The 21,023-nt window shown below is 35.0% G+C and overlaps 1 long non-coding RNA gene across 1 annotated transcript in view; it reads left to right on the top strand.

The window, feature by feature from the left end:
* The first annotated feature begins 645 nt into the window (after positions 1–645).
* The window catches only part of LOC132515658 (uncharacterized), a 125,495-nt gene continuing 105,117 nt past the window's right edge, over positions 646–21,023 (top strand). The window contains exons 1-2 of the long non-coding RNA XR_009539157.1: positions 646–857; positions 2,733–2,785. This is a non-coding gene — a long non-coding RNA (uncharacterized LOC132515658). The remainder of the gene's footprint in view (positions 858–2,732; positions 2,786–21,023) is intronic.

The raw sequence follows: 21,023 nt of genomic DNA, 5'->3' as shown, positions 1-21,023 counted from the left end.
GCAAGCCCATCAGCGGCAGTCTTTATTTCTGTTCCACTCTTTTTTATCTCTAGCATTTATTTTGGGTCCTTTCTTAGGATATCCACTTCTCTGCTTATATTTTCCATCTGTTTTTGCATGTTGTCTACTTTATCCATTAGAGCCCTTAGCATATTAATCACAGTTCTTTCCAATTCCAAGTCTAACGATACCAATATCCCTGCCATGCCTGGTTCCAATGCTTGCTCTGTCTCTTTAAATTGTGTTTTTGCCTTTTGGTATGCATTTCCATTTTTTGTTTTTCATGATAACCAGATGTGATGCACTGGGTAAATGGAGCTGCTGTCAGTAGACCTTTAGTAATGTGGTGGTGAGGTGTGAGAGGAGATGAAGCATTCTGTAGTTCTATGCTGATTAGGTCTCAGTTTTTAGTGTATGCCTACAGACTGTAAACTGTGTTTCTCAGCTTTTTCTCTCCCTCTCAGCTGGGTCAGGATAGCTAGAGTGGGCTAGAGTTGTTTATTCCTCTTCCCCGCATGGAAGGCTAGAACCAGCTGCAGTTGGTTATTTCCCTTCCCGAGGTCAGGCTCTGGTTAACTAGTTTCTGCTGAGGGCACTCCTTATTAAGAAAAACAGAATCTTCTGGCGTATTTCAAAATGGTTTCTTTCCTCAGCCTCCTGACGGAAGCTGGAAAGGATTTTGCTCTGATATTTAAAATGGGAACCTTGTTAAGCTCCTAGAGATAAATTTCGCAATATTGTGGAGTTTTTAACTCTCAGACTTGGCACTGAGCCTCCAGCAATTCATCAATTATGGTACAGAACTTCCTACCTTGGCACTGGTTCCTCCGTGGTTCTGTTCCTGAGTTTCTGCTCTGGTAAGATGTGCCTGCCTGTATGCATTTGCCTGTTTGTCTCTCCTGTCTTGAGGGTAGTAGTTTTTTTGTGTTCTCCCCTCTCTTCTGGATCCAAGAAGAGTTGTTTATTTTTCAGTCTGTTCGGTTTTGTTTGTTTTTTTTAAACCTGTTGTTAGGGTAGCATGACAACTTCCAGGCTCCTTATATGCAGAACTAGAAACTGGAAGTACATTTGTTTTTCTTGAAAAGAAAAATAATCTGTGCAACAACTGAAAAAAAAAATTCCACTAAGGCTGTACTTCAAATAGGCTTTGGAAAAAAGTGTATTTTGCTTAATTGATCGTAGAAAAGTGCATTGTAAAAAAGCTTTCATTCCCTAAATTGGAAACTGCAGAGACATATATGAATTTACATACAATTAGATATGGTGCTTTAAACAAGTTTGCAAGAATAATGATGAATAAGAATTTACTTTCAGTAGAACAAATTATGAAATTTGTTTGCAGACTTCCAACCTAAGTATAGCTAAAGTGGAAGAGGATAAGTAGGGTTGGGGGTAATGTTTCTTGAGACCTATTATCCTGTTGGATTGTAAACCAGACCCTCTTTAGCTAATTTAATATTCAGAATCACCTTGAGAGCTAAATGTTGTTATGTGAATTATAGGCTATTTAACAAAGGCATGGTAAATTCTCAGTTTATTGAATGTCATGTGACATAGGATTTTATCCCAGGTGGTCTGACTTGAGGAGGGAAACTGTACAATACATAAACATATTTATGAGAAGTGCTCCTAATAATTACTTTGCAAGATAAGTATTTGTAAATATTGCTTCGGAACATGTCAAACTTTAATCAAGGGAGGTAGCTGGCATTATTGCTATCATTGTGTGTAAAATTAAATATCAATATCTTTGTTGATGTCCAAGCATTTCTTAATATAGGTCCACTTTTTGTCCTTTAGCAAGGCTTTAACTTTCTGTCCAACTGTCAGTTCCAGTTCCAAGCTTAACTTTCTGTCCCTGTTATTCTGTTTTCTCAATGTGATGTATGTATGTACTGTCAGTTCCAAGTCCTTGAGCAGATATAAAAGTATAAAAAATTTCCCTCTGTGTTAGTATTTAATCCAGTAGACCAATGCTTGGATTTTTATCACAATATATCATAGACCATACATATCTCTCAGTTCAGTGTTTTTGACTAATGTTTACATGAAAACATTTATATTTTGTCTCAAAGTATATATAAAATATTAAATATATATGGAGGAAAAGTCTAGAATTGTATTCCAAATTCAGTTGGTAGCAACTAGAAATTGTATGTAGCTATTTGAAAACCTCACTGTGTATCCATATAGGTGTGTCTGTCTTGGATGTTGTTTGCTTTACGAAAGGCATCACAGTGTCATAATCTGTGTCATGATTTTTGCAAATGTGTGTTTGTTCAGAATGTATTTCCACATTTCCTTGCACACTTAATCCATACTTTTGTTCATGTGTGCAGCGAGTATCAAAAGACTCAAATATGCTAAATTTGTGGAGAAGAGAGCAAAGGAAAGGAGAAATGTTATTATAAACATACAAAGCGATTGTTAACAGCATAGATACTTTTGTGGTCAGAGTAAACACAACAGATTGTTTTGTAGGTGTATGTGTGTCTATATGCATGTTTTGCTATTTTAATTGTATTTTGGGGAAATAGATGGGAGGTTTGGTGTCAATGTATAAATTACCTACTTGGAAATAATATTCCAATTAGTATTTTTATATATAAGTCTAAATTTTCAGGAAAAATTTGCTGGTGTTCAGCAGGAAATGCCTGCTATGTTAATTTTAGAATCCCAGTGAGCCAGCATCTTTCTTTCTGGTTTTTACATATTCCTCTCATTTTTTTCAGACTAATTCATGAAAAAATACTGCTGTTCCGTAACATCCTTTGAGACTAAGTTGGTAAGTTGATAATTTGGCAATTCTATTCTTTTTGAAATGATAAATATTTTGATATTTTTGGACCTATAATCTATCAAAATGTCAATCTTTAGTAGAATGTTTCCTGAATCTCTTCACACTTTAATCTATACGTGGATATCAAGAGTGTTTTACTTTATCATTATAAAAATAACAAGAATTAAGGCTTCCCTGGTGGCGCAGTGGTTGAGAGTCCGCCTGACGATGCAGGGGACACGGGTTCGTGCCCTGGTCCTGGAGGATCCCGCAGGCCGTGGAGCAGCTGGGCCCGTGAGCCATGGCCACTGAGCCTGCACGTCCGGAGCCTGTGCCCCGCAATGGGAGAGGTCACAACAGTGAGATGCCCGCGTAGTGCAAAAAAAAAAAAAAAAAAAAAGAATTATAGGAAAATGACCTTCAAAGTCTTGGAGGCTTTTATTGTCATATGTGTATATTTGTGTGTGGGAATTAGTATGGTATGGATATTATACTATGGTCAATATACTGGAAGATGACTTTAATGTCAACATTTAAACAACATTTAAAGCAATTATACTCCAATAAAATTTTTTTAAAAGTCAACCCCTTTATCATTATGTAGTGTCCTTCTGTATCCCTGATGGCTTTCCTTGATGTGTGCTGTGTCTGAAATTAATAGAGCTACTCCTGCTTTCTTTTCCTTAGTGTTAACATGGTATATTTTTCTCCATCCATTTACTCTTAATCTATGTATGTCTTTATTTTTAAAGTGAGTTTCTTATAGATGATATATGGTCGAGTCAAGTTTTCGATCCACTCTAGCAATCTCTGTCTTTTAATTGGTACATTTAGACCATTGACATTCCAAGTAATTACTAATACAGTTGGATTAATAACTACCATATTAGTTACTGTTTTCTCTTTGTTGCCCTTGTTCTTTATTCCTATTTTTGTCCTTCACTCCTTTTGGGCCTTTTATAGTTTTATATGATTCCATTTTCTCTCCTTGTTCATCTGCTTTTTTGAGCATATGATTCTATTTTCTCTCTTTTTAATATTTCATTTGTATTTCATTTTTCACTTTTTTTTTTAGTGGTTGTCTTAGAGTTTTCAATATACCTTTGCAATTAATCCCAGTCCACTTTCAAATAGTACTATACCGCTTCATGTGTAATATGCACACATTTTAAAAACAAAATAACCCTGACTTCCTCTCATCCCTTATACCATTGCTGTCATCCTTTCACTTATATACAAGCATAAATAAGCATATATATATATACATAAGCATACATAACTGAATACATTACAACTGTTTTTATTTTGAACAGTTATCTATTAGATCAATTAAGAATAAGAAAAATAAAAGTTTCTATTTTATCTTTATGTATTCCTTCTTTCATGCTCTTTATATAGATCCAGGGTAATAACCTATTAACCTACATTATTTTCCTTCTCTCTATAGAACTTCTTTTAACTTTTCTCTTAAGGCAAGTCCACTAGCACCAAATTCCCTCTAGTTTTGTTTGTCCAAAAAAGTCTTTATATCTCCTTTACATTTGAAAGATAATTTCACAGCGTACAGAATTCTAATTTGGTGGCTGTTTTCTCTCAACACCTTAAATATTTCTGTTTTTTCTCTTCTTGCTTTCATGTTTTCTGAAGAGAAGTTGGATGTTATTATCTTTATTCTTCTCTAGATAAAGTGTATTTTTCCTCTGGCTTCTTTTAGAAGATTTTTCCTTATTTTTGAAAAAGATGTGCTGAGGTATAATTTTTTTATATATTTATCCTTCTTGGTGTCCTCTTGTTACCAAATTGAGTCAAATGGACCCTGCTCGGGCCCCAGCCTGGGCAGCCGAGGCTCTCTGCCTCTGCGTAGGAGGGTTCTTTTTCCTTTGGAGTTTGAGTAGGCGAATAACAAAACTGAAGCAGAGATCGACACAGCACAAACTTTATTCAGTGGCCAAAGAATGGAGACTCAGGAACTAAGTTCACAGATCAACTTCTCCACCTGGAGAGAGTGATTTAATTATAAAGAGTAAAGCCAAAGGGAGGAGGAGTGAGGCTGATGATGGGGAGACATCTGTATTAGTCTATGGGACGGGGTGGGGCTTTTTCCCTGAGGGAGTGGGCACCACCCTCTTTTTATACTTTTATGGTCCTTAATGTCCAGTCCTGGCCACCGGTAGGTGTGTCATTTAATGTGCTCATGTAGTAAAATCGTATATAATGAGACTCAGGGTCTGTTGCAGGTCAGATGTATCACCATCTTGGTCCCAGCTGGTTCCATCTGGGTTTTTTTGTTTGTTTGTAGCTTCCTTTCTTGTCTCTTTTATGTTAAGATTTATGTTAACTCCTGCTAAAGGTGGGAGTTGCAGGGTTTTGAACAAACACCTGGAGCAGCTCTGGCAATACTCCAAGTTTTCTGGATCTTTGGTGTCAGATATTAATTTGGAGAAATTATCAATTATGGTTCAAATATTTCTTCTGTTTTTTTTCTCTTTTTCTTCTCCTTCTACATGTGTATCTTCTGTAGTTGTCCCACAGTCCTTGGAATCTCACTTCAGTTTTTTCAGTCATTGTTCTCTTTGCTTTTCAGTTTTTGAGGATCCTAGTGATAGATTCTCTAGTGCAGATTCTTTCTTCACCTGTGCCCAATCTACTAGCAAGCCCATCAGCGGCAGTCTTTATTTCTGTTCCACTCTTTTTTATCTCTAGCATTTATTTTGGGTCCTTTCTTAGGATTTCCACTTCTCTGCTTATATTTTCCATTTGTTTTTGCATGTTGTCTACTTTATCCATTAGAGCCCTTAGCATATTAATCACAGTTCTTTCCAATTCCAAGTCTAACGATACCAATATCCCTGCCATGCCTGGTTCCAATGCTTGCTCTGTCTCTTTAAATTGTGTTTTTGCCTTTTGGTATGCATTTCCATTTTTTGTTTTTCATGATAACCAGATGTGATGCACTGGGTAAATGGAGCTGCTGTCAGTAGACCTTTAGTAATGTGGTGGTGAGGTGTGAGAGGAGATGAAGCATTCTGTAGTTCTATGCTGATTAGGTCTCAGTTTTTAGTGTATGCCTACAGACTGTAAACTGTGTTTCTCAGCTTTTTCTCTCCCTCTCAGCTGGGTCAGGATAGCTAGAGTGGGCTAGAGTTGTTTATTCCTCTTCCCCGCATGGAAGGCTAGAACCAGCTGCAGTTGGTTATTTCCCTTCCCGAGGTCAGGCTCTGGTTAACTAGTTTCTGCTGAGGGCACTCCTTATTAAGAAAAACAGAATCTTCTGGCGTATTTCAAAATGGTTTCTTTCCTCAGCCTCCTGACGGAAGCTGGAAAGGATTTTGCTCTGATATTTAAAATGGGAACCTTGTTAAGCTCCTAGAGATAAATTTCGCAATATTGTGGAGTTTTTAACTCTCAGACTTGGCACTGAGCCTCCAGCAATTCATCAATTATGGTACAGAACTTCCTACCTTGGCACTGGTTCCTCCGTGGTTCTGTTCCTGAGTTTCTGCTCTGGTAAGATGTGCCTGCCTGTATGCATTTGCCTGTTTGTCTCTCCTGTCTTGAGGGTAGTAGATTTTTTGTGTTCTCCCCTCTCTTCTGGATCCAAGAAGAGTTGTTTATTTTTCAGTCTGTTCGGTTTTGTTTGTTTTTTTTAAACCTGTTGTTAGGGTAGCATGACAACTTCCAGGCTCCTTATATGCAGAACTAGAAACTGGAAGTACATTTGTTTTTCTTGAAAAGAAAAATAATCTGTGCAACAACTGAAAAAAAAAATTCCACTAAGGCTGTACTTCAAATAGGCTTTGGAAAAAAGTGTATTTTGCTTAATTGATCGTAGAAAAGTGCGTTGTAAAAAAAGCTTTCATTCCCTAAATTGGAAACTGCAGAGACATATATGCATTTACATACAATTAGATATGGTGCTTTAAACAAGTTTGCAAGAATAATGATGAATAAGAATTTACTTTCAGTAGAACAAATTATGAAATTTGTTTGCAAACTTCCAACCTAAGCATAGCTAAAGTGGAAGAGGGTATGTAGGGTTGGGGGTAATGTTTCTTGAGACCTATTATCCTGTTGGATTGTAAACCAGACCCTCTTTAGCTAATTTAATATTCAGAATCACCTTGAGAGCTAAATGTTGTTACGTGAATTATAGGCTATTTAACAAAGGCATGGTAAATTCTCAGTTTATTGAATGTCATGTGACATAGGATTTTATCCCAGGTGGTCTGACTTGAGGAGGGAAACTTTACAATACATAAACATATTTATGAGAAGTGCTCCTAATAATTACTTTGCAAGATAAGTATTTGTAAATATTGCTTCGGAACATGTCAAACTTTAATCAAGGGAGGTAGCTGGCATTATTGCTATCATTGTGTGTAAAATTAAATATCAGTATCTTTGTTGATGTCCAAGCATTTCTTAATATAGGTCCACTTTTTGTCCTTTAGCAAGGCTTTAACTTTCTGTCCCTGTTATTCTGTTTTCTCAATGTGATGTATGTATGTACTGTCAGTTCCAAATCCTTGAGCAGACATAAAAGTATAAAAAATTTCCCTCTGTGGGCTTCCCTGGTGGCGCAGTGGTTGAGAGTCCGTCTGCCGATGCAGGGGACAGAGGTTCGTGCCCCGGTCCGGGAAGATCCCATATGCCGCGGAGGTGCTGCGCCCGTGAGCCATGGCCGCTGAGCCTGCGCGTCCGGAGCCTGTGCTCCGCGACGGGAGAGGCCATAACAGTGAGAGGCCCGTGTAATGCAAAAAAAAAAAAAAAAAAAAAAATTTCCCTCTGTGTTAGTATTTAATCCAGTAGACCAATGCTTAGATTTTTATCACAATATATCATAGACCATACATATCTCTCAGTTCAGTGTTTTTGACTAATGTTTACATGAAAACATTTATATTTTGTCTCAAAGTATATATAAAATATTAAATATATATGGAGGAAAAGTCTAGAATTGTATTCCAAATTCAGTTGGTAGCAACTAGAAATTGTATGTAGCTATTTGAAAACCTCACTGTGTATCCATATAGGTGTGTCTGTCTTGGATGTTGTTTGCTTTACGAAAGGCATCACAGTGTCATACTCTGTGTCATGATTTTTGCAAATGTGTGTTTGTTCAGAATGTATTTCCACATTTCCTTGCACACTTAATCCATACTTTTGTTCATGTGTGCAGCGAGTATCAAAAGACTCAAATATGCTAAATTTGTGGAGAAGAGAGCAAAGGAAAGGAGAAATGTTATTATAAACATACAAAGCGATTGTTAACAGCATAGATACTTTTGTGGTCAGAGTAAACACACAGATTGTTTTGTAGGTGTATGTGTGTCTATATGCATGTTTTGCTATTTTAATTGTATTTTGGGGAAATAGATGGGAGGTTTGGTGTCAATGTATAAATTACCTACTTGGAAATAGTATTCCAATTAGTATTTTTATATATAAGTCTAAATTTTCAGGAAAAATTTGCTGGTGTTCAGCAGGAAATGCCTGCTATGTTAATTTTAGAATCCCAGTGAGCCAGCATCTTTCTTTCTGGTTTTTACATATTCCTCTCATTTTTTTCAGACTAATTCATGAAAAAATACTGCTGTTCCATAACATCCTTTGAGACTAAGTTGGTAAGTTGATAATTTGGCAATTCTATTCTTTTTGAAATAATAAATATTTTGATATTTTTGGACCTATAATCTATCAAAATGTCAATCTTTAGTAGAATGTTTCCTGAATCTCTTCACACTTTAATCTATACGTGGATATCAAAAGAGTGTTTTACTTTATCATTATAAAAATAACAAGAATTAGGGCTTCCCTGGTGGTGCAGTGGTTGAGAGTCTGCCTGACGATACAGGGGACACGGGTTCGTGCCCTGGTCCTGGAGGATCCCGCAGGCCGTGGAGCAGCTGGGCCCGTGAGCCATGGCCACTGAGCCTGCACGTCCGGAGCCTGTGCCCCGCAATGGGAGAGGTCACAACAGTGAGATGCCCGCGTACTGCAAAAAAAAAAAAAAAAAGAATTAAAAAGCCTTCTAAAAATTCATACATAAAGATATTAAATTAATATTTTGTAGGAAAATGACCTTCAAAGTCTTGGAGGCTTTTATTGTCATGTGTATATTTGTGTGTGGGAATTAGTATGGTATGGATATTATACTATGGTCAATATACTGGAAGATAACTTTAATGTAATTATTTTGTTTTTGTCCTAAAATTTTCAGATTTTCTTACAAAGCCAAAAATATTAATATATTTTAAATATTAAAATATTATATAGTCTTGAAATGATTATATTTTAAGCCAGTTCATGGGACTGAAATAGGCTGATGAAATAAACTCAATTACATTTTTAAAAATTTCTTGTAAAAATTGTATATGGTGACTTTGAGAAATATCTTTTGTTATTATTTGGAAAATTTCCTGTTACTGATAGAAAAAAATCTGCAAAGATGTGGTAAGGAAAAAAATATATATGTTGTTGCAAACACATGCCCATACACACAGTGTTTGCAGTGCTAAATGTAGTACATTCCCAGTTTGAAAGATTTTGTTGTCTTATGTTTTGCTTTTATGAATTCTCTTCACATTTGAGACTCAGTTCTGACCTCACATTTGTAGAATAGATATTGACTATTTGAATTGTTATTAGCTTTTTTCTTGTAACTCATTAAGATACTTGAGAATAAAAAGTAACATAGCCATCTTATTTTTCTCCTATTAGTACTGTAATTGACAGAGCTTCACTGTAAATGAATTATCATTTCAAGATAAACAGGGTCTTCTGTTGATTTTATTAGGGAATTCTCAAGATTTGTATATAATCTATTACAATTCTTAATTTCTGATGACATTGCTTTATTTTGCATCCTTTGTGGTTTTCCTTTTGTCCAAATTTGTCAAGGTGACAAAAATGAAAAAGGATATGAAAAGAATTATTTAAATCAAATTTTTAAAGAAGATGCCAAAGTCCAAAACTGATTAAAAAGAAAAATTATTTACACTCACCAGGTGCCAAATAGAACAAGGCAAAATCACATTAAAATTTTATATATAAAGAAAAAGAAATGCATTTAGATGTTCTACATAATTGTACATGAGTTTGACTTTTTGTCAATGAAACGATGAAAATGAGATAATATGTGGGATAATGAAATTATGTGAAATATTAAATGGTTAATGTTTTGACATTATATTTAAGTATACTTGGCCAGTGTTTTATTCCCTCACCATGAAATTAATGAGTGTTATGGCCTCTCAATTACTGACTTTTAATAATAGCTCCTTTTTGTAAAACACATCAACTTTCTATTTTAACACGATTGAAAATATTGTTCTTTTGTAAGTTCCTAACCAATTGGTGTTGTGTAAGATGATACATGGTAGACTTTGGAAGAATTCTTAACCATTCTCTAGCTCCTGCTGCCAATTTCAGGTATTCGTTTAAGCCCTACCTGACTACCTATTATATTATAAACTATTGTAATACAGTAAAGAAAAACTTAGCCAGAGTTATCTTGGATGTAGATTGGGTAAAAGAAAAGGTAAAGCCTGAAATTTTGTAATTAATATTCAAACAGTAAGAAAACTTGTCTAACAGTGTAAATAGGCAATCATTCCTCACCACAGCAAATCCATGTTCATTAAATGATACAGATGCAAGATTTTGGCTTACAGCTTGATCTCTGCAGCCCTTCTCAAAATCTGCTGTTAGACATTTTGGAATGTACTATGCTTACAGAACAGAAAATTGATACAATCAGGTTTTTCCCTTGGTACTGATGAACTTAAAAAAAAAGGTGAGTTTAAAGACTTGGACTCTCTTCAAGGTGGTTTTAATTTTAGTTTACTACCCATCATAGAATGTGCCTGGGACTTCTTTAACCATTTTCATTCTTTAACATGAAAATATGTAACTGTGGTATAGTAGTAAGTATCTTAAATGTGTGTTGGTACAGCCCTGAGTTACCATATGGTCTCTCCTTTGGTCAATGGTATACAAAACTGAGCTTGCATGTCTGGATTGTCTGGATTCCTCTGACTTTATAAATGACTCATTCTGCATAAGTCAAATTGATCAACTGACATTAGACTCAACTCTATGAGAAAGTCTAAAAGCATTGGGAGATGATTAAAATCTCATATAACCTAAATTCTTATAACATCATATGATTATGAGCTGATTTGGGGGTGAGTTGGCTATTAAGGTGGAAATACCTGTTTGTGTGCTAGGTTGTTTCTAGAGGCACTTTTTTTTTTGTTACATGTCATTAATATTTATTTTATTCTAGAGATTGCGTGAAAGTGTAAATGTACTTGGAGGAAGTCCAGGAAGTAGAAAATACAGTCATTCTATCTAACTTTTTCTTTTTTTTGGCTGTAGTTGGTGCCAAGAGCCATAGCATTAATATAGAAAATGTGCTTTTCCTCTAACTCACATTAACTTTAGGAAATAATGCCTACAACTGAGAGCTCTAGATGCCAGTGACCTCAACCACCCAAGGATTGCTTCAACCTCTGTTACTGTGATGCCTTGTAAACATTGTCTCCAGAAACTAAATGGGTTCCTGACATCTATTTCCAATATTTGGCTACCAAAATAACAAACAATACTAGTGATAAAATATGGTCGGTGTTGTATCTATGAGTATGTTTGTATAATTTTATATTTTAGGTTAGTGAGAAAACCTGAAAAAAGCTCCTATAAAGTACATTGTTCAGGCAATATCATTTGTCTGTTATATCAGTACATCCCAAATACACAAACATACACACATAAATAAAAATCTAATAATTTAATAATAAAAGTGTAAAATATAAGCCCCAATAATAAGGTAATAAAAAAACTTTACAAAATAATTTATATACCAAATAATAATTAAATCAAAATTGAAACCTAAGTGATAGAACTAAAACTATGCTCAGCTAGAGATAAAGAGACCAAGTATGTTAAACATTAAACAAGATAATTTTTTAAAAATTAACTAATGAGGGCTTCCTTGGTGGCGCAGTGGTTGGGAGTCCGCCTGCCGATGCAGGGGACACGGGTTTGAGCCCTGGTCCGGGAGGATCCCACATGCCGCAGAGCGGCTGGGCCCGTGCGCCACAGCTGCTGAGCCTGCGCTCTAGAGCCCACGAGCCACAACTGCTGAGCCCGCGTGCCTAGAGCCCGTGCTTCGCAACAAGAGAAGCCACCGCAATGAGAAGCATGCGCACCGCAGCGAAGACCCAAGACAGCCAATAAATAAATAAATTAAAAAAAAATTAACTAATTTATTTCAAATAATTAAAAGAAATGTAGTTAAATTAATGAGATGAAAAATAAAGTCATAGAAATTAATACACCAAAAACAAAAGAAATCAAATCTGTAAAACTGATTAAACAGTTCAGGAACTGATAGCTTTAAAAAAAGATAAAATGGTCTCTGATAAATCTAAACAAAGATGAAGAAAGAAAGAAATAGAATAGCTAAAATGGGATAGCTAAAATGTGTCTGTGTGTGCATGTGTTTGTGTGTCTATGACTTAGATGTGCAATGGTAAGGTAAGTCAATGAAGTTGAAAATCTTGTAACAAATTATACTCAGGCAGAGCCAAAAATTCATAAAATCAATCCAAGGAAGTACAGATAACTTAATTACTCAATATTCAGAGTAAATAGTTACCAAATTAAAAATAAAAAGGCACCAAATAACTGATTCTAAGTCAAATTCAAATTAAGTTTATGGGACAATTCCTTATTTCTATGACAGACAGCAATTCTCATTTTATAAAATAGTTACAGAGCATGGAAAAAGGCTTTCATTAAGTTTAAGAAATCTTGAGTCCATGCTTGATCACTCCAAAATAATTAAGGTAACTCATATTTATGAATGAAGGTAGATATTTTCTTACAAAATATTAATAAGTATGTTTCAGATGGCCATAAGAGACTTATGATCTACATCCAAATTTTTCTTTAGAAAGGAATAAATTTTATGTCAATACCATACATGATTCCAATAAGTCAAAGCTGTACATTCAGACTGAAAATCACACACACACAAAATTTCATTTAATTAAATTAGGCAATCAACCTCTTAAAAATTCTTAATTATATTAATAAAGAAGTTATGTATGAGATACATATTATCCATAAAGAGATACATCTCATCCATATGAGGACTAAGGACAGAATGCATGTGTTTATCTGCTAAGGCTCCTATAACAAAATACCACAGACTGTGGGACTTACACAAGAGAACTCTATTTTCTCATAATTCTGGAGGCTGGAAATCCAAGACCAAAATGATGACAGGGTTGATTTCTGGTATGACCTCTCTCCTTGGCTTACAGATCCTTCTCACTGTGTTGACACATGGCCTTTTCTCTGGATGTGCGTGCTCCTGGTGGTGTGTCTTCCTCTTCTTATATGAACATCAGTACTATTAGATTAGGGCCCTTTTGACCTCATTGCACTTTAATTACCTCCTTTAAGGTCGCATATCCAAATACAGTCACAATGGGAGACAGGGCTTCAATACATGAATTTGTATCAGGGGCACATTTTCTGTAAAAATGCTCAACTACACCATTTTTTCTTGATACGGTTTGATCATATTTAAAGTACTAAGAAATGTAACAGAAAAAACATTGATTTTTATCACTCAGAAAAAGATAAGATTTCTATTTTCAGATAAGTGGATTATGGGCAAAATATAAAGAAGTGTTGCCTAAAAGGAATTTCAAAAATGAAAAGTTGCTACTGTTGGGTATCTATTTGTTGTTAGGTGCATATATATAATTGTTATATCTTCTTGATAAATTGACACTTTTATCCATATATTATATGATGTTGTTCTTTGTCTCTTGTAACAGTGTTTGAGCTAAATTCTATGTCTTACGATATTGGTATAGCCCATCCAGCTGTCTTTTAGTTACTAAAACTTTGTATGGAATATTGTTTTCCATCTCTTTACCTTCAAACTATTTGTGTCTTTAGATAAAATATGTGTCCCTTATAGATGGCAAGTAGACCGTGTGTCTTTTTTAATCCATTTCAACAATCTCTGCCTTATATTGGAGCTTTTAATCCTCTACATTTAAACTAATCGCTAATAAGGAAATACTTCTGCCACTTTGCTATTTTGTATATATCATATCTTTTGTTTTCCAATTCCTTAATTACTGTCTCCTTTTGTATTTAATTGATTTGTATAGTGTACATTTATTTGTTTCTCATTTCCTTTTATATGTATTTTAAAATTATTTTCTAGTGGCTATCTTAGAGATTACAATTAACTTCTTAAATTTATAACAAGTTATTTGGATTAATACCACATTAGCTTCAGTACTATACAAATACTCAGCTCTCATACAGCTCCATATTTCTCTCTTGATATTTTTGTTGTCATCACAAATTATATATTTATACATTATGTACCCATTAGCATAAGTTTATATCTATTTTTATGCATCTGTCCTTTAAATCTTAAAAGAATAAGTGGTGGGATTTTTAAAAAAATATATAATAATAATTGATTTTGCATTAACCTACATAGTTATCTCTGCCAGTCTTCTTTATTTCTTTGTATGGCTTCAAGTTACTGTATAGTATCCTTGTATTTCCACCTGAAAGACACCCTTTTGCATTTATTATAGGGTAGGTCTGCAAACAACAAACTCCCTCAATTTTTGTTTATTTGGAATTTTTTTTTTAATTGAAGCATAGTTGACTTACAATGTTGTGTTAGAATTAGGTGCACAGCAAAGTGATTCAGTTGTGTGTATATATATATATATATATAGAGAGAGAGAGAGAGAGAGAGAGAGAGAGAGACACACACACACACACACATATATACATATGTGTGTATATATACATATGTGTGTAGGTATATGTGTGTGTATATACATATTTTTTTCAGATTTTTTCCATTATAGGTTATTAAAAGATATTGAGTACAGTTCCATGTGCTATAAACTGTTTTAATTTCTTGTTGATTTTGAAATTTAGTTTGTCACATATGGAATTCAATAGGTTGTTATTATTATTATTATTATTCAACAAGTTAAGAATGCCACCCCACAGCTGTCTGGCCACTGTCATTTTTGCTGAGAATTTTACACTTAATGTTGTCAATAACTTGTTTGTGATAAGTAGCTCCTCTCCTGCTGCTTTCAGGGTGCTCTCTTTGTCTCTGGCTTTTGACAGTTCGATTATAGTGTGTCTCAGTGTGGATACTGTTGTGTGCATTCTTCTTGGAGTTCATTGAATTTCCTGTTTGTGTAGAGTCATGTCTTCCATCAAATTTGGGAAGTTTTTAGCCATCGTATCTTCAAATACTCTGTCATTTTCTCACTTTCTCCTCTCCCACTGGGACTTCTACTATGCATATGTTGGTACACTTGATGGTGTCTTACAGGCCTCTTAACTGTTTTTTATGTTTATTAGTTTTTCTTTCTGTTCCTCAGACTGAATAGCTGCAATTGATCTCTCTTTACATACACTGATTCTTTCTTCTAACTTGCTTAAATATCCTGTTGAAACTCTAGTGAATTTTTCATTTCACTAAAAAGTACTTCAAAGCTCTCCAACTATTTTTAAGTTGCCTTCCTGATTCAGTGTTTATTTGGTTGCTATAAGTCTGATTTTTTTCAAGAGTTAAAACAATTCTGAGAGTTTTTGTTTACTTTTACTGTGTTGGTAGAGGGACAGCCCTTTGGACATTTTGTACTTTCCAGCTCCAGAATTTTTGTTTAGTTCCTATTTATAAATTCTATGTCTTTACTGATACCCGAGACATTATTTTTATGGTGTCCTTTAGTTTGTCCATAATTTCCTTTACCTCTTTGAATATAAAACAGTAAATTTAAAGTCTTTTTCTAGTAAGTCCAATGTCTGTACTTCCGCAGAGACAGTTCTGGTTAATTTTCCTATGAGTGGGGCGTACATTTTTTTTACATGATTCATAATTTTTTGTTGAAACTTGGACATTTTGAATATTATGACTTGTTAATTCTGGGAATCAGATTCTTCTGCCACCTTGAAATTTGTTCTTGTTGCTTTCTCTGCTTTGTAATTGGTTGGTTGTTTAGTGACAATTCTAAACAATTTTATATTCTGAAATCTAAAACTATTCTGTATTAATTGATATGTGTGGTCTCTGCAGTCTCCCGTTTATCTTTTGATTAGGTAATATTCACAGATTTCTTTGAATGTTTGGAGCCAAAAACAGAACCAAAAATTCTGAGTCTTTGCACATTGGCTATGTGTTGTAACACTCTTTTAACACTTAGCTGAGTAGTTACAAACCTTCCTTAGTCTTTACTTCCTGCTGTGCAGAGTCTAAAAATCAGTCTAAGGTAAAAGCTTAGGGTCTTCCCAGTTGTGTTTTTGAACACACATCCTGCTCTGGGCATGTACATAACTTTCTGTATTCCCCAATATTCATGTGAGATTTTCAATGCCATAATTCTTCAAATACTTTTTCTCCACAAAATTTTCTCTCAAGCTTCTGGCAGTCTATTAAGTCCCCTCAAATTGTATTTGCTCTAGACGGCAATGGGTTTTTCATTTGCCTTTTAAAGTTTTTGAGGAATGCCCTCTGTGTAGCCACTTTTCTGCCCTGAGAAAGTTTTGGATTAGGTGAGACAGAGGCAACAGAGGCAAGTGCTTTTGTCAGTCCTTCAGCTAGCCATTAGACAGATTAAAACAGACAAAAATAACTATTAGAGAACAAGGTCAGCTTTGCTCCCTCTGGAGCCAGGGACCAGAATTACATACTGGGAACATAGGTTATCATTTCAAAACCATTGTTGAGCCAGAGGGAGGTAGGACAAAGGCAAGTAAAAATACTTCAGAGCTCTCCATCTGTTTTTAAGTTGCCTTCTTGATTAGGTGTTTACTTTGTTGCTGTAAGCCTTTGACTTTTTTCAAGAATCTACTATGTTTTTAGACGGACAGCCCCTTGGAACTACCTATTCTACCATGTTCACTGACATCAAACCCAAACCACTAGCAAACTTTTAGTATTAAAAATACATCTAATACTATTTGAAGGAAATGCTAATAAATTCTCTAACATCTGTGTGGGGAGGGGGTGTCTTTTTCTCTATGTGTTATTTTTTTCTCAATCTTCAACATTTTCTAATGTATTCCTAGAGAAATATTTTACTTAGACATATTTCATGAAGGTAATTATATATTTCAAAGAAACTAAATACAAGGCCAAATTATATCATTTTTTATTATTGTTATTGGAGCATAGTTGATTTACAATGTTGTGTTAGTTTCTGCTGTACAGCAAAGTGAATCAGTCATATGGTATGCATATACCCACTCTTTTTTAGATTCTTTTCCCATATAGGTCATTACAGAGTATTGAGTAGGGTTCCCTGTGCTATAGAGTAGGTTCTTATTAGTTATCTCTTTTATACATAGTAGTGTGTATCTATCAATCCCAGTCTCCCAATTAATCCCTCCCCCCTTCTATTAAGTTTGTTTTCTACATCTGTGATTCTGTTTTGTAAATAAGTTCATTTGTACCATATTTTTACATTCCATATATAAGTGACATCATATGATATTTGTCTTTCTCTGACTTACTTCACTCTGTTATGACAATCTCTAGGTCTATCCATGTCACTGCTAATGGCAGTATTTAGTTCTTTTTTATGGCTGAGTAATATTCCATTGTATAAATGAGATATCATCTCACACCAGTCAGAGTAGCCATCATCAAAAAGCCTACAAACAATAAATGCTGGAGAGGGTGTGGAGAAAAGGGAACCCTCTTGCACTGCTGGTGGGAATGTAAATTGATACAGCCACTATGGAGAACAGTATGGAAGTTCCTTAAAAAACTAAAAATAGAACTACCATACAACCCAGCAATCCCACTACTGGGCATATACCCTGAGAAAACCATAATTCAAAAAGAGTCATGTACCACAATGTTCATTACAGCTCTATTTACAATAGCCAGGACAGGGAAGCAACCTAAGTGTCCATCAACAGATGAATGGATAAAGAAGATGTGGCACATATATTCAATGGAATATTACTCAGCCCTAAAAAGAAACGAAATTGAGTTATTTGTAGTGAGGTGGATGGACCTAGAGTCTGTCATACATAGTGAAGTAAGTCAGAAAGATAAAAACAAATACTGTATGCTAACACATATATATGGAATCTAAAAAACAAAAACAAAACCAAAATGGTCATGAAGAACCTAGGGGCAAGACGGGAATAAAGACGCAGACCTACTAGAGAATGGAGTTGAGTATACGGGGAGGAGGAAGGGTAAGCTGGGACAAAGTGAGAGAGTGGCATGGACATATATACACTACCAAATGTAAGGTAGATAGCTAGTGGGAAGCAGCCGCATAGCACAGGGAGATCGGCTCGGTGCTTTGTGACCACCTAGAGGGGTGGGATAGGGAGAGTGGGAGGGAGGGAGACGCAAGAGCAAAGAGGTATAGGGATATATGTATATGTATAACTGATTCACTTTGTTATAAAGCAGAAACTAACACACCATTGTAGAGCAATTATACTCCAATAAAGATGTTAAAAAAAATTCCATTATATATATGTACCACATCTTTATCCATTCATCTGTTGATGGGCGTTTAGTTTGCTTCCATGTCTTGGCTATTGTAAATAGAGCTACAGTGAACATTGGGGTACATTTAAACTGTTTCTGGAACAATATATTTATAACCTTCCGTTTTCACTTGAGCATAGGTCTGTTCTGTGTTCTACACAGAACAGAATTTTCATAAAGGTTAAATTAGTTTCACATTCTTTGCCAAAGTCTAGATAATTAAAATAAAGTGATAAATGTAAGAAAAGAGGATGTTTACTTAACATCTAAGGAATTCCATAATTTGAAATTTGAAATCCCAGTACTGTTTTCTTGTTTATCTCTCCAGGCTTATTTTCAGGTATCCCAACATATTGCTTGCGATTTTCCTAAGGTAGCCAAACTGTTGAGGACAAGTTTGAAAAATACAGAATTTAATAATATATAATCTCTATTATTAAAGAAATTCAAATGTAGTAGGGGAAAAAGACACAAAGGGATTATTTCCAATATAATACAGTGAGCAATGCAGGTACACACACACACACACACACACACACGCACACACAGTATTCTGTGGGAGCACATATCAGCACTTGACATAGCCTGATGTTTAAAGCAATGCTGATTAATAGAGTATTCGAAAGGTGACTCTTGAGTTATTGGAAGGTCCTTGTAGGCAGCAGCATATGAAAAAGTACAGAGATACAAATAAGATTAAGTTTGTAAGAAAAGAAACTCTCACTAGACAGAATCAAAGTGGACCATTGCTAGTGATTGTAAAGAGAAATCATAGGGATGCTAGTTAACCAGAGCTGTATAGATAGTAATATTAGTTATTATCAGGGGAAAAAAGAACACTTCAGAATGATTCTTTATGTCCTCCTAAATTAACCTTATTTATCTGTTACTTGAAGTACAAACTCAGAATGGTAATTATTAGAGAAGTGAGAACTAAGACATAAAGTTCATTGCATTAATTCTAATATGATATGCTCACTAGAGCTCTGGATAAAGATAACTTCCTCATCAGGATTTGCCAGAGAATTACTGCAATTATGTGTCTGTGGAGCCATAATCGAGTGGCAGGCTTGGACAGTGACAGAGTTGGAGCTCATTAGTGTGTGTTATCTGTAGGCGTAATTCTAACTTCCTGTCCATTCAAGAAAAAGATTCCCCTTTTACTTCTTGATTTTTATTTTGAGATCCTTGGTATAATTTCACTTAATTTTTCCCTTCCAATTGTTGAGGATAATACATAGTGAAATATAATATTAAATGGTTAACTATAAGAGGACAAAAAGATATATACTGAAAAGCAAAACATTTCATGAACTATATTTCTTACAATAACTTGTAATTAAAAATAATATCTTTATCTTAGAATTATTTCTGGTGATTTTCATTCTGTGTCTTATGGGTATTTTAAGTTTTGAACTGTACATGTGGATATAAAAAAGTACATGATTCTCCTTTTCATCAGAAGTAAGTAAATTTTGACTCCCCAGATATTTTGTGTGCAAATCAGAGAACACAAAATGGATAAATAATTTCTATATCTCAATATAAGGGCTGAGGACACTACTGCATTACATATAAGCATAGAATAAAAATAATGTATAATTGTAATATTTGGATTATATCTACATAATTTATGTAAATGCTGATTTTGGGGGAAAATATACAATGTATTCTAAATATATAGTACATTCCATCAGTATCCATGATCTCAGTGCTAGGGGCAATTTCTCATGATTGTTTTCTGTCCTTACATTTTGCTCTACTGTCTTTTCTATACTTGACATGTGCTCCATTGCATCCTGAAATCTTACAGCGCTTCACTTCTCATCCCAGTCCTGCCTTCTCCTGCTTTTCACCTCAACCCTATCAGCTTCAGATTTTCACAGTTATTCCTAGGCATCTGTACCCTCCTCTTTTTATATCCCATAGGAAGCATGTCACAAATATCAATACTATAAATTTGAAAATTTGATATTTTCAATCTGTCACATTTTCTTGTACTAGCATGTGTTCTCAAGTTGTTCCCTGCAATATCTCTCCTAAAGTTGTGAACTTCTATATCTGTTAGGATTATTTTAACTAAATGGAACAGAAAACAGCAAAAAATTATCTTAAAAACTAAGCATGTTTTGTCTCACAAGAGAGAAAATCTAGCGTGATGACTGAGTCTACGACTGGTCCGTGTTACATCTTTAGGGATCCAGCTCTTGGCGTATTTCTGGGTTGCCATCTACAGTGCTGGCTTTGTGCCAAGCCTCCTTCTCCTCATGGTTATGGGAGGGTTACTGGGATGAGACAGGCCCACGTTTCTTGTTCATGGTTGTTAAGACTCTTTGCCTTAGTCCATTTAGACCTGCTATAACAAAATATCCTAAGCTGGGTGGATTATAAACAGCACAAATTTATTTCTTATAGTTCTGGAAGCAGGGAAGTCCAAGATGAAGATGGGCAGATTGGGTGTCTAGGTGAAGTCCATTTCCTGGTTCCTATATGTATGGCACCTTCTTGCTGTATCTTCACACGGTAGGAGAGGGAAGGGAGCGCTCTTGAGCCTTTTTATAAGGACATCACCCTAATGTCCTAATCACTTTCCAAAGGCTTTACCTCCTAATATTATGACCTTGGGTGGTAAGATTTTATCCTATGAATTTTAGGGGTACA

The sequence above is a fragment of the Lagenorhynchus albirostris genome, chromosome 2 (genome assembly GCF_949774975.1).
Source record: "Lagenorhynchus albirostris chromosome 2, mLagAlb1.1, whole genome shotgun sequence".
Classification (NCBI taxonomy): Eukaryota; Metazoa; Chordata; class Mammalia; order Artiodactyla; family Delphinidae; genus Lagenorhynchus; species Lagenorhynchus albirostris.
Note: the sequence above shows the minus strand (reverse complement) of the source record. Positions and strands in the feature narration are given on the sequence as shown.